The sequence below is a fragment of the Drosophila sulfurigaster genome, chromosome 3, assembly GCF_023558435.1.
Source record: "Drosophila sulfurigaster albostrigata strain 15112-1811.04 chromosome 3, ASM2355843v2, whole genome shotgun sequence".
NCBI classification, from domain to species: Eukaryota; Metazoa; Arthropoda; class Insecta; order Diptera; family Drosophilidae; genus Drosophila; species Drosophila sulfurigaster.
The window spans coordinates 753,340-768,200 of NC_084883.1; the positions used below are offsets into that span (position 1 = coordinate 753,340).

At 37.7% G+C, this 14,861-nt stretch overlaps 1 protein-coding gene across 2 annotated transcripts in view; it reads right to left on the bottom strand.

The window, feature by feature from the left end:
• The window catches only part of LOC133845432 (AF4/FMR2 family member lilli), a 50,099-nt gene that overhangs the window by 27,872 nt on the left and 7,366 nt on the right, over window positions 1-14,861 (bottom strand). For both annotated transcript variants that reach the window (XM_062279891.1, XM_062279890.1), the window contains exon 3: window positions 907-957. The gene's annotated coding sequence lies outside the window, so the exon portion shown is untranslated. The remainder of the gene's footprint in view (window positions 1-906; window positions 958-14,861) is intronic.

Consider the following 14,861-nt stretch of genomic DNA (forward strand, 5'->3'; position numbering starts at 1 on the left):
AAGTGAGGCAATGGACTTGTTCCACAAATGCTGACTAAAGTATCCACAGTTCAAACCTGACTTCACTTTTTTTTTTGCTTTTCATATCCATCGAATTCGTTCGACGTTTTTGATCGTTTCTAACCTCAAAACGTGTTTTCACTTTACGCCCATTTCAAGCATGATTTGCTTCTCCACAAAACATTATAATTTCATTTAATTTCATCAACTTTTCATATATCGTTTTTTCTATAAATTAATTTGCGCAGATTTTCTCTTTTTTTTTCTTTTAGTTTTTTTGTTTTTCTCTGACGCTTTTCATGTGCAAAGTAAACGTTTTCTTTGTCTGCTTCTCCACTTGAAGTTTTCATTATTTTGCTGAATTCGTCATTTGTCAACTTTTCTTTTAATAACCAACCAACAACACGTTCAACTGCCCAAGTTGTTTGTGTGCATTTGAGCAAAGCCACAAGTAAATGGGGGACAGAACAGCCAGAAAGAAAGGGGATAGTCTAAGAAAGAGAGAGAGTGATAAAGAGAGAGAGAGAAAGACTTGAACTAATTGCTGGGAAAGTCATTCAATGCACAAGCTCAACTCTTTCAACTGTCCCAAACCCAATCATGGCAATATAATTTGGCAATAACTGGAGCATGAAAAATTATAACACAACGTCTATAAGTTTATGGCCGAATCGAAGCTGCAGTCATAAAAAACAGATACAACTTAAAGTTAGTCTGTTGATTTGAATATTTCCGCAATTACAAACAAACAAAACAACATCGATTGCCTGCAGCATCTTTAATGGAACTTGTCGCATTGCGGAAGACGAATAAAAAGTCGTCAAAGCGATTCCCAAATGGACTCCAATTGAACGTTAATTGGATTTTAAATGATTGGCAAATAGTCGCGTCAATTGTTTGACTTACCTCTTAAATGATTTGGCGTCTTTATTGATGCATCTAATTTGTTTGCGAGACCTGAAAACAGAATAAAAGATTTACGAAAAATCGATTAGCTAAGCACAAATATTGACCTCTTCGAATACAAAGAATATAGTATTAAAGTTCCTGAGATGAAGCCACCCAAATGAGATTCAAATCAATTTGCATACTCACTAAATTCCACAGCGATTTGCATTGTTGACTTTGTTTGGGCTAATGAATATCGCACCTGCCAAGCAACAATAGACACGAGTCGGCGTCGAAGTCGCAGTCACAGTCACAGTCACAGTCACAGTGATGGTCAAAGTCACGTTAACAGTCACAGTCGCAGTCACAGTGGGTGATCACAACAGAGAAGAAAAACAAACTGTTTACAGTTAACAGCAAACAGTCGAGATGAGCAGAGAAGATGGAAGTGGAGTCTTTGTATCAAGCACAACGCTTGTGTGTCAAATGCGCTTTAAATGCAAACAAAATATTTCAGTAAAAAGATTTAAAACGCAAAGAATAAAATTAAGAAAAAAAAACGGCACGCAAACCGGTTACAGCATAATAATATCGGTTTGAGAAACCAAGAACCGGTTGGATTTAAGCTGTATATACTTACACATATACTATATAGTATATAGAAATATTTACCACAGATTGGCACAGTTGCCGATAGCGCCAAGCAGAACCAGCATCATAACGAATATGATCTGCCCAAGGGTTTTGTAACTCTCTGTATCTCTCAGGCCAAATCTGTTGACAGACAGACAGACAGAAAGACAGACAGACGGACGGATGAACTGGCAAACAAATTAATTTCAATTAAAAGTTGATTGAAGTTTTATTTGAAAATCATAAACAGGCGGCAGCGATAAAGATCTAAACAGCTTCCCGTTCCACAGCCACAGCCACAAAACTTGACAGGCGTGAAGTGAGTCAAAATACGAAAAGTTGAAAAAAAAACGCCAACTAAACGCTTCTGGCCATATATACAGACCAACTTCCAGCTCGTACTTATTAAATAAGTCGAAAACTACCGCAACACACCAACAAAAACAAAAACAAAAACAAAAAAAAACTCTCGCAAAACGGCACCAAAAATCGCAAAGTTATTGCCTGTCAGGCCAAGTGACGGCTGCCCAATCTTGCGGTCCATGTCTCTTCTCTTCTCTTCTCTTCCCTTGTCGCCCCCTTTGCGGTCTCCTCGAGGAGATCTTTTTTATCATGGCAAAAGCTTATTGAAAAGTCTTCCGCTTTGTGAAAATTACATGAACTGAGGCGCGCAGTTCATAAGCCAGCCGAAGGTGTTGCCGTGCTGTAGTTTTGCCGAGTTGCCAAGTTGGAGATAAGCAATCGGTGGGTTTTTTTTTGGTTTTAGGTTGCTGCTAATCACAAGGTGCTTGCCCGCCTGTCCATTGATTTATTGGCAAATTTCAAGTTAACACTTTTTCCTAAATTGAGTTATTTATTTCGCTTGCCGTTGCATGCCGCTTGCTGCAGCAACTTGCCATTTTTTGTTGCACTTTTGCTATAATTTCACAGCACATGATCACATGAGGTCGTCACGTAGTTGGGAGGGACGGGGAGCAACGACAAGTCGCTGCATTTAGATTTATATTCGTAGATTTTGGCAGTCGTGTTAATGAAGTTGCTGATTTATGTTCTCAGGCTGCAACGAGCTTGCAGTTTAATTTGATTTGAATGCGAATGCACAAATCGATTTTTCGATCGAGATACATATTTGCAATGCGGAAAAATACAAATAACTGTTTGTCCTAAGCAGGAATAGCAACAGTCTGGCAACGCTGCTGCCTACTCCCCTTGATAAATGCCAGTGTTGAGTAACGTTATTGCCTCTTCAAATGTCTTCTTCCCCAAAGAGATCTTCCGCATGTGCGAAATGATCATTTTACCGCAAAGTAAAAACGGTTTAGCTTATTACCCGGAAAATTGAAGGTGAACTTCACATGGTGACGACCACACTTCGCATGGCGTTTTCCTCAACGCTTTTCCTATTTCCCATACCGAAAACCGTTAACCGTAAACCCAGCAAACGGCGTCATTGCCAAGTGCGAAAATAGCGCAAAAAAAAACACACACACACAAACAAAAAAACAGTACAATCGAATGAAAGATGGAAAATGAAATGTTGTTGTAGCACTTGCTGCGCATCAGATTCACAGACAGAGAGAGAGAGAGATAGATGCGACCACATAACTGAAAAATCAAACAGAGTTAATTATGTGCATTTAATGCTTTAATTAATGTTTTCTATCGATTGAAGACAGAGAGACAGAAGCCGAAACAGTGAAAGTTATTAACTTTTTTAACAGCAATCGCATTCGCAATGAAAGAGACAGCGCGACACAGTTAAAGCGAGACAGCGATACACGTAATACACATGAATTAAATCAATGTTAATATGAATCGCAAGTGAATAAGCTGCAAACTTGTTGTGCGTGCGAAATACTCAAACGATTCATTTCATGTTTGCTGTTGTGCGTCTGTGTGTGTGTGTGTGTGTGTGTGTGTGTGTGTGTGTGGGCTACACTCAGACTGGAGTCTGAGTGGTTAGCTCCTCTTCATCCATATGATGCGCAGGTGAAATTGAATTTAGCGGGACTCATCAATGAAAGTGCGAAAACAAGTCGTGGGAAGCTCAAAGCCTCTTCTCTACCTTATAAGTACGAATACCAAATATGCGTCTTCATTTCCCAATAGTATACGAAATATATATTTATACGAATGTCCAATTATTACTGTAATTTACAATTTCATTCATATTGCGAGGGATGTGGAAATGAACTTAATCTGCTTACAGTTATTTGGCACACAACTCTTTAACAGTCTTTTCAATTTCTTTCACTTCAATAAGTCTTATCTTTCATACTGAAACTTTGTAAAGATAAACCTTGTCTCACTTGTATTCTGAATGTTAACTAATCTTAACTCATTTCTTATGCTCAACTTCCTGTCTCGACTCATCACACACAACCTTAACTTACGATTCTAATACTCTGATTTAGCTTATAAAAATGCAAATGAAGGCATCTGTTTTTAGACCCACAATATACCATGGCCAACAGCTAATTTAAAGCATGATGATAATACCATAAATTTATTTAAAACAAAATATTACCCAAGCTACAAATTTGACATCCAAGCATTATGTTGACTACTTCATTAGATCAAACAATTGGCGTAAATAATGCGATTTGTAATATCGCTTTATTTGTCGATCTATTGTTGTAGTTTTATTCAAACTCGCATGCGTTTTGTTGAAAATATTTGTTGCTTTCTTTCTATTTCTATGAGTTGCCATAAATCTGTGTGGCATTTGTTTTAATTTGTTTCGCAAAAGGCAGCAACGAAACTCTATAAATAAGTGTAGAAATTTGCCAACTTTATTCGAAGCTTTCCTCTTTGTCCACAACCTCCCTCTAAACAAAACCAACTGTGGAGCTTACATAATTTCAGAGCAGAGTGCAAATTTCTATTCGCAAGTTTCCATAATTTAATGACAGCTGTTTATGGGCTCGTAAACTTGCCTTCCGCTGAGGAGGAATTTCGCTTTAAACCCCCTCGAAAATAAAACTAAATATGTACAAGTTCCGATACAATATTTGCGACTTTCGCTTTTAGGTAAGTTTCGAGACGAGAGTCAAGAGTTTTTTCTGCTAGATTTTCTTCGGCATCCCAATCCCAATGATTTGCAAATCGTAATATTTTCTAACAGCGAGTTACAAAATATGTTTCGGTTGCAGTTTCTTTTTTTTTTTGTTGCTGCTTGCAACCAATTAGCGGTCGAATTGCTAAGATACACAAATAATAAATCTAAGACTAATACAAATAATACAAATATGCAATGCCAGCAATAGCAACAGCAACAGCAATAACAACAACAGCGCCGCATGTTGCATGTTCGCTGTAATGTGGCTAATGCAACCGGTTGCTGCCCAGCCGAAAAACTGCAACTGCAACTGCAACGGCGGCGGTGGCAACAACGACTTTCCATTTTCAAATGCTTTTCGCAGCCTTCACGACGCGACGCGACGCGTAGCATTGCGCCGGCAACTGGCCACGGCTGCAACATCGGCAACAACAGCAAAAACAACAACAACAACAACAACCACTGCATCCACAACGGCAGCAACATCGACAACTTTTCATTTCGTTTTTCACGCGGCGCATGCCAAACAAAAAATAAATACAAAAAAAACTAATAAAAAAATACAGAAACGGCCAAAAAGTGCAAACCAAGCGACGAATTTTATAACCGTACGAAGGGTACTTAAACTTGTTGTTTAAGGTCGTAACTCCTGCAGGTAGCAAAACAATCAGCTATATAAGACTTCAGTACTTTTTAGCATTAAATAATTTATAGGTAATTTAGGTTGCTCAACAATTGTTTTATATAAATGGATGTAGTTAAAATGCAAATTAAGTTTTGAAAATATTGTTTACATAATCACATTATCGAGAAATATTAAAAAATATATAAAATTTAGATTATATACATAAAATCCATATTAATATTTTCAAATTATTTCAAATACTTTTCAAAATAACATTCGGTAATAATCTAAACTTTAAATAAATATGATATATTTCAAAACTTAGTGTGATTAAAAGTCCATTTGAAATAATTTTCTTCTTTAAAAAATACATAAAAAATGTTTGTGGTCTTTATAATGTATATAAAACGGAACACTAATACTGACTAATTTTTAATTATATAATTTTATTTAGATACTAAAAAAATTTATAAATCTGAAATATTCTTTTTTCACTACACTAATATTTCAATTTTTGTTATGTATATAAAAGTCAAGGCTAGATTGATAAATTCTGAAATATGAAATATTATGAAATATTTGAATATACTAGAACTAAAAAAAAAATACTACATTTTCAAAGTCTAGAGATAATATTCTACAACAATGTTGAAAAAATGGTTTCTTTTGTAATATTTAGTGCCCTTCAAATATTATTAATTATTTGCATCAATTAAGTTAATTAGCTGATTAATCTGATGGTGGAGATTCATTTGCATAATCCCCTCTTAGCGTGGATGACGCGCAATAAGCGTGTTTGTGCGGCGACTCATCTCAAATGGCTTTTGTCGACTTGGCCATTTTGGAGAATTGTTAGTTGAAAACTGAAACTGCTGGCGATGTCTGCGCTCTGTCTACGCAGCTGGAAGTCCCCGTCCCAGTCTCAGTCTCAGGCTCAGTCCCAATCTCAGTCTACGGGGCGAAGACCTGGCTGCAGTTGAAGTTGAAGCCAAATCGTAGTTGAAGTTGCAGTCGAAGTGGATGCCGTGTGGCAAGTGCTGCAATGTTGACAATTTTTAGTTGTCGTTTTGATGTTGTTGTTGTTGTTGTGGCTGTTGCTGTTTCTGTTGTGGCTGTTGCTGTTTCTGTTGCTGCTATTGACCGGTCTTTGCCTTTCACGACAGACCAAGTTGGGGCATGGTTATTAGTGGGCGTTTGGTTGTTGCAACTGCTACTGGCTGTTGTTGTCGTTATTGTTGTTGCTATTGTTGTTGCTGTTGCTGTTGGAGTCGCTACGAACGACGCTTTTGCTTTCCACAGCAATAATTGTCGTTTGCCTTTTTTGGGTCTGCACACAGCGGAAACGTTGCTGATTGCACTTGCAACAGCACGAGTTGAATGCACCACGTTTCGTCTTATTATTATTATTGGTGTTTATTGTTCAACAGATTCGACTACTTCGATTTGCTTTTAGCATTTGCATCCTACACAAACGGAAGCCCCAGGCAAATAAACATTCAATATACCACAACAAATAACAAATAACAAACAACAAACAAACGCTGTCCGCACATCAGGTGATGAGTCAAGCATATAAAATTCTATAGGCGCAGATTGGCGTGGCAAGTTGTCTTGGGGAGCTTGCCCCCAAGCCGTGAGTCTACTTCCGTTCACTTCAATGCGCCACAAAGGGCCTCAAAGTTAAGCTTAACTCAAAATATGGCTTAGACAGCGGAAACAATTTACGCGCACTTAATGCGGCAAACTTCTAACTGCGATGTTGTGTTTTGTAGTTTGTAGTTGAGTTTTGGATTTAATATGGTTTTTGTAATAGTTTACCAATATACCAAGTATAGATTTTGGTATATATTATATTAAGCAATTAGATTTACAGTCTTATCTTTATATAAGACATTTTTAATTGGTTTTTTTTATATATATATTTTATGTTAAAATTTAAAGAAATGTATTTTAAGAAATTAATAAATAAACTTTATCGCTCTCTTGCTCTCTACCTCTCTCCCCCACTCTCTCTCTCTCTCTATCGCATTTCCCCTTTTCTATCTTAGATATTTCCGAATTGAAATTGGATTCTCATGAGTGGATTTTTATAGCTTACCAATATATAGTATATATATTTTGGTATATTTGGTAAAGAAATGAATCAATAAACTATTGCTCTGTATTTCTCTATATCTCTCCCTCTCTCTATCTATCTTGCCCTCTCTCTCTCTCTATCTTCGATATTTCCGATTGAAATTGGATTCTCTGTTGCGCTATAATTGCCATTTGCATGCTGCAGGAATTCCAATCAAGTAACTGGACCATTAGCTGAACTGCAGCTGAGCCTCAGACCTTTTTTGGTTAAGTGAGAACACATTCTCTATGGTAAATGATTTCCTTTGCACTGCTTCCTAGACATTCATCATGCAACAACAATAAATAAAGTGGAAAAGTAACAAGAACACAGCTGGAAGCTAGGCACTGGGAACGCCTCACACTATACTCGTAATGCAGTGCTTTGACCTTTTTCGGGTCTATTAACACTAACATCGGCGTTAAGTTTAACATTAAGCAAGTGACCGTTAATGTTAACAGCAGCAAATGCAAACGAACTGACTGAAAGTTGACGCCTTTCTACAGTTGACAACGTCATCAGCATTGTTGTTGTTAGTTCGTGTTGTTGTTGTTGTTGTTGTTGCCGCTGTTGGGCACATTTTTACCGTTTGTAAGCTGTCATATTTCTTGTCATTTATGAAGCGTGAGTTGTGTGTGGTTGTTGTTGTTTGGCCCAACTAATTTGTTATTATTTTGACATTAATTTGTTGATGATTTCTGAATGGCTCTTGCTGCGGGCACTGAATAATTTGTTATTATCGCTAGATCTGCATTTCAGGCTTTGCTTTGGCTTATTGCCTCAAGTGAAATGTGAATGAACTCAAATTTCAAGTCAGAAATCGCTGAGAGAGCCTATGGAAACAACCAAGAATACTAGAAGTCAATAATACTCATTTTTAACTAAATATCATCTGAATATTTCAACAAATGACAAGTTAAACAAATATTGCAGCGAAATGGGAGCAACCGGATTTCCATAGTAGAGTAACTGTTTACTATGAGCAGTCAAATTGTTGTCCGCCTGTCCGTCTGTCCGTCTTCATTAACGTTTAGAACTCAGAGACTGTAAGAGCTGGCGATTTAAAAGTTGGACTCGTAGATCATATGAATACTATTTACATTTCGAAATGTAAATTAAATGACTAAAATATTACAATTAAATGAATTTTATTTGCAAATAAATAATTAAAACTGTACATACAAATATTTTGTACAGTTTTTTAATAAATAAATAAATGCAAGTAACGCTAACGCTAACGCCGTGTCTTTTTTGTTTCCTTTTCCCGCACTGTTTCCACTTGGATGATAGTCAACTCGTGTTTCCACCTGCCTGCGTCCACATTGCCAATGCTAATAGCTAAGAGCTTTGCAGTTGCAACTATGTAAGTGTGTAAGTGGCAATCGCAATGCGGTGTCAACTACGTGCGGCCTAAAATATTCACGCAATTTCCTGTCCACTTTGCGCTCCTCACAAATGGTCATATACACGTATCGTGTTTGGGTTTTTGGCCTGTACGCAGTGCATTTAAAACGTAAACAGCACAAATTTCTTGTTAATTACGCCACTCACTATCATTAACACATTTCCTTGTCATCATTCTGCTGACCCAATTTTCGCGGTAAATAATATGAGCGACTAAAAAGCGACTTTTACCCCACATTGGAATTCAACAATTCCATTTAGTGCTCTTGTTGTTATTTTGTTTTGTATTTTGTGTATAAAAGATTGCAAAAAAATGTTTCCAACTTATTCATTAACGCTGACAGCTGCAATTGCCCCGAGGCGGTCCAGAAAATCACATCGGACAGCATTATAATTAAATGTGAATCCAATTTCTGGAGCCACAAAAATTGGAAGAGCAGCAACTGGCCAAAAAAAAAAAAAAACGCTACTCAGAAATTGCAAGTGGTATTTGACAGAAAGTGAATTCTTTACATAAATATATCAAAATGGAAATGCCGAAATTCAAATGAACTTGACCGCAGTGTAAAACGATCTGGCAACGCTCATTGGCAACGAATTGGCTAAATGACCATGACAAAGTGTAAGCATATCTGCAGAGTTTGTTATTTGGTAACAAGATTCACACGCTTTTTGTCAGCGCACGATCATCATCATCATCATCATTATCATTAACGCAATCATTATCTTGGGCAGGCAGCAATTAAAACGAGAGCGAAAGCCAACAAGGCATTTAACAATAACCATTGCATAGTTTTTGTTTTTTTTGCTAACAACGATGAAAACAATAAACAAATAAAAGTAACACATCATTCACTTAAAGCAAAGTCGCAATTGAGAGCTTTCGCTGCGAAGACTAAATGGAATTGAGCGAAAATTGATATTGTTCATGAGAAAACCTAATTAAATACAAATTGTTGTGGGCAGTTTAATGATGCCTCCCCCACCCCACCTCACCCCACCTCAGTCCACATTTTGTCCAGCGTTGTAAACCCTTTTTGGCCGCAGTCAAACTCAATTAATCTTTGGCCATAAAAAATCATCCAGTGTCATGACTTTAATTACTTTATTACAAGCCCGCCCGACCAGCACAAAGTGGTCTGCATTCTTTTTTGGCTGATATATGGCCCAAAGATTCCAGTTGAGGCTGCTGCAACAGCGTCCAGGAGTCCGAGACCGAGACTCCAAGTGGTGGGCTGGCATTTGAGGCGGCCTTAGCGGTACTTCGACTTAAGAGGACCCAAAAAATTAACCAGAGACAAATCGCTTACGCCCCCAGGGCAGCAATATGAGCAGCATAACAATTTAATATAACAATTTATACGCACACACACACACTCACATGTGATATATTTATAAGCTAAATGGTAAATGCGATGTACATAATTTAATTTATAACAAAGACGATGGCAGCTGTGCACCGTGGGCACTAACTCAAAGGGGAATTTTGTTTAGTTACCATATTTATATTTTATAAATTATCCATATCATTAATTATTCAATTGAAATCATTTATTTTAATTTATCTCTGACATTGTTTTAACATTATCCGAATCTTTATGTTGATTCTACATTATATTATTATTATTCATAATTTCTTCAATAAAAGAAATCACACTATTTAGCCACACCCACTTCTGCCGCCTCAAATCGAAAATAATTAGAATAGCAAAGCATTTATTATGAAGGTAGAATTGGATTTATTGCACAGACAATACTAACTACAGTATTTGTTATTCCTGATTATAGAAGTTATTTACGAAATTCTGTTGTATCGGTAAGCACACGTCTTATTTCGTATATTTTGCACTATTTGGTATATTTTCAATGTAGAACTATACAAATATACTAAATATAGTCTTTGGTTTATTAAATTATATTATCCATTCTATTTAAAATTGCTCCAAGGTTGTGAACTATTCACAAGACAAGATCACCATAAGTAAAAGATAGATAGATAGATAGAAATAATCAACCCATGAGTTTTGTAATTTATTTACGGACTTCTGTTTCAATTCTCAGAGCTAACCGCACAACAGCTGCACAGCGTTGCCAGATCGTCTCCCACATTAGATTTGCAATGCAAAAAGTTTCGAATTTGCTTTCATTACGCAAAAAGCCATGAAATTTCAAGTGTTTAGCCTAATTCCACTGTGCTGTGAGCAACATTTGAAAACTGTGCAGATCACAGACTGAAGAAGGCAAAGATATTGAGTTTTGGGGCGTGTGCGAATCAGAGGCGGACTCAGGCCAAAATAAATAATGAGTGCGTTGCTGTTGTTATTGTTGTTGTTGTTGGCGTAGCTGACAGGCATCAAAGTTATCCAGAAGTCGGCCCCACAAGTCAATGAAACGTGGGCAAGTGTATTAAAAATTAATTAAAAGAGAAAAACAAAAACAAAACCAACTCGAACGAGAAAGCGCAGAAAGTAACTAGAGAAATGCTTATTATTATTATTATTATGACTTCAATATGAGTCAGCCACAAAAGCAGAGCTGAAGCCGACGAAGAAGCCGAAGCCGAAGCTAAAGCTAAAGCCACAGCGTGGCAAGAGCTACGTGAGTTGCACACCAAAAACGCAGTTAGAACATGCCGCAAAAGCAGCAACCAGGCAACCAGGCAACGGCAATGTTCAATGGCTGCTAGCAAATTGATTGCCAGCGAGAGTAGAGAGTTGATCAGCGAGAAAGAGAGAGGAAGAGGGATAGAGAGAGAGAGAGAGAGAGACGGGCAAAGAATTGACCCACTGTTTGCCAGAGTATCTTGGCGTTAGAATTGTGGTTCGTTTAACTGCTGTGGCTGTCGATGTGGATGTGGCTAACTGTGGCAAGACCTCAATATCAATAGAGAACATGGCTTGGCACGCTCCTCTAAAAAGCAAGTGAATAATTCGACCGACTGCCGCGAGCCAAATAATATGCGGCATATTAACTATTGTTGTTGTTGTTGTTGTTGTTGCTGTTGCTGTCCAATTTGCATAATTAGCGAACACTTTTCGGGGCATTTAACAGCGCTTCTTTAATCACCTTTTAAGTGAGAGTTTGGCATTATTGGCGGCGAGCAGGGAAAGTCTGCACCGAAAAATGAATGAAGAGATTCTTTGGCATAGGCCAAGTGTCATTATCAAAAGAAAGGCCATTCAACTCGGTGGCAAAAACACAAACTAAAAGATACAAAGCACATTCCCCAACACTCAAGTGCAGATGCTCCAGAGTCTAGAGTGTAATAGCATCAACTGGATATAAGTATTTGCTTTATTTCTGCTGCATGCCTCGTCTGCTGCTCTGGGCATCTGTGGAATGCAACGGGCAACGGGCAACGGCAGCTGCCATAACACAGAAGCAACCTATTGAAAATGAAATGCAGTCCAACAACAATGACTACTAACTCAAGTCGCGCCACACACACACACACACACACACACATACAAACGATTATGATTTTTCCGGTCATACTACAGACGCTGTTCGCTGCTTGACGGAGGCTTGTAACAGGTGGCAGACATCATCTACATACATCAGCATCACACCAGCAAAACACCATCAACGTCAGCCGTTGCAAATATTTACATGCGGCTGGCGATAAGCTCGGCTAACTGCCGCGATAAGAGCTGATACTAGAGAAACAAACCAAAAAGAGAAAATCTTTGCGGTTTGTTTTTATTAGTTTTTGGGTTAGGCACAAAGAGACCTTTACCCGGAAGCCATTCAATGGGTGTTGCAACTGGCAGCTTGGCCAGCTACTTTTACTTTAAACTAGCTTGCATAATGCACTTCACATGCAGCCCACAAGATACGAGATACAAACGAGATACAGATACAGATACAGATACAGATACACGCCCCAAATAATGCGACAAAAGAGTCGCACTAAGCGCGCACGATCCGAGCGCTAATTCAAACAAATTGCAGCATAAATGCATTATAAAAGGCAGAGGAGCAATCGCAGTGGACGGACTGGCCAGTGTGACCGTGCGACAGTCTGACAGCGACAGTGTGACAGCTGCTGCAGCTAGAATGCGCCGCTACCCAGAGAATGCACATGATAAATTACGCTGGACGAGCTGCTTTCAAATGTGGGCAGCACATCGCACACTGAACTAAGCGTTTCAAAAAACTCAAAAATGCAGTTTTACAATCAAAAATATCCCACGTGTGTTACAAAGATGTTTGCAAAAAAAAAATAAAAGTTTATGAAGAAAATATTCCATTAAACAAATCGTCTAAGTATCAACATCACAATTTAACTTTTTATACCCGCTACCCATAGGGTAGAAGGGTATTATAACTTTGTGCCGGCAGGAAATGTATGTAACAGGTAGAATGAGGCATCTCCGACCCTATAAAGTATATATATTCTTGATCAGCGTCAACAGCAGAGACGATATAGCCATGTCCGTCTGTCCGTCTGTGTGTCTGTCCGTCTGTCCGTATGAAACACTGGATCTCAGAGACTATAAGAGGTAGAGCTATAATTTTTTTTCGACAGCATTTGTTATGTTTGCACGCAGATCAAGTTTGTTTCAAATTTCTGCCACGCCCACTTCCGCCCCCGTAAATCAAAAAAATCGAATAACAAGCGTAATTTTAAAGCTAGGATTTTGGTATATACAATAATTGCTGTAGTAGTTATGATTCCTGAAAATTTGGTTGTGATCAGATAAAAATTGTGGAAGTTATTAAAGAAATATTTTTGTATGGGCAAAAACGCCTACTGACTAGGGGTCTGAGTTGCTTTGGCTGACAATCTGGTACATTGTGCCGTCTATGGTATATTTTGAATGGTGTACTATATCGATATACCAAACATACCATTCGGTATATATTTTTTAGTATTTTTTTTAGTATTTTCGGTATATTTTGAAAATGATACTGCAATATTTTGCCTTTATTAAAAATGGGTAGCGGGTATCTCACAGTCAAGCACACTCGACTCTAACTTTCTTACTTGTTTACTTTAAGGTTTAACCAAATTCTATATAAATAAATAAGTTCTTTATTAATATTTATTACAAAAATGATTATTATTAAATATTACAAAATCTGGAACACATTACAATGGAATCTATAAATTTCTGAACCTCATCAGTTAATGTGATTTTTAATGTATCAGCGCAGATATTTGATACTTCACATCAAAGTCGGGCAATAGACTAACTAACCATCAATCGTATCGCGTTACGCTTTAATTCGTATTCAGTGTTCGTTTACTGCTCCATTTTGTAGAGCTACTAAAACAATAAGCTGCATTTTGTATTTTCATGCATTCGTTAATTAATGATGATGATCACAATGATGATCGGCTCGCTTCGCCCCACTGTGCAGCAAGTGTTTTGTTGCCGTTGTTGTTGTTGTTGTTATTATTGTTGTTATACGGCTGCTGGGAGTGCAACTAATTTGATTAATGATAAGCCGAGCTTAACTGACGACGATTGTGATTCATTATGTGCGCACATCCAGCACACTTAGCACAACAGATTCAGATACAGATACAGATACGTCTACATCGAGAGAGAGAGAGAGAGAGAGAGAGAGAGAGAGAGAGAGAGAGAGATACAAATGCAGATAGATTGTTGCCATAGAATCCGAATCGAGTGCCAAATGCAATGAAAGAACATTATTTTATTAGCTAAACAACAAGTGACCGTTGTGCGTTGCTTCAATTGAATTTTTCGCTCTCCGCGTTATCTATGAGATGTGAATATATGAATATGCTGCATTCAGTTCGCTGATTACATGCAATGAGCCACTTCCTTTGCAGCTCTCGCAGTAATGCCATAGATTGAAGCAGTTGTTATATCGATATCCACAGCCAAGTCTATTGCCTCCATTGGCCAGTTGGCAGACTTTCATTTGGGTCAAAACGAATCAGAATGACGGCGAGTTCTAGATCAATCTCCATATCGTTGTGCAGCTGTGATCTCGATAATGCAGCTGCATCGTTTTATTCGCCTTTCTTCTTTTCGTGATTAATCGACATTGAAATTGAAATATGTCTAACTTAAACATCCTCCTCTTTTTGGATATAAAGTATTTATTTTCATCTTTGAAATTGTTTCAACATTACACTAATACTTCATTATTTTTATATTTTAAAT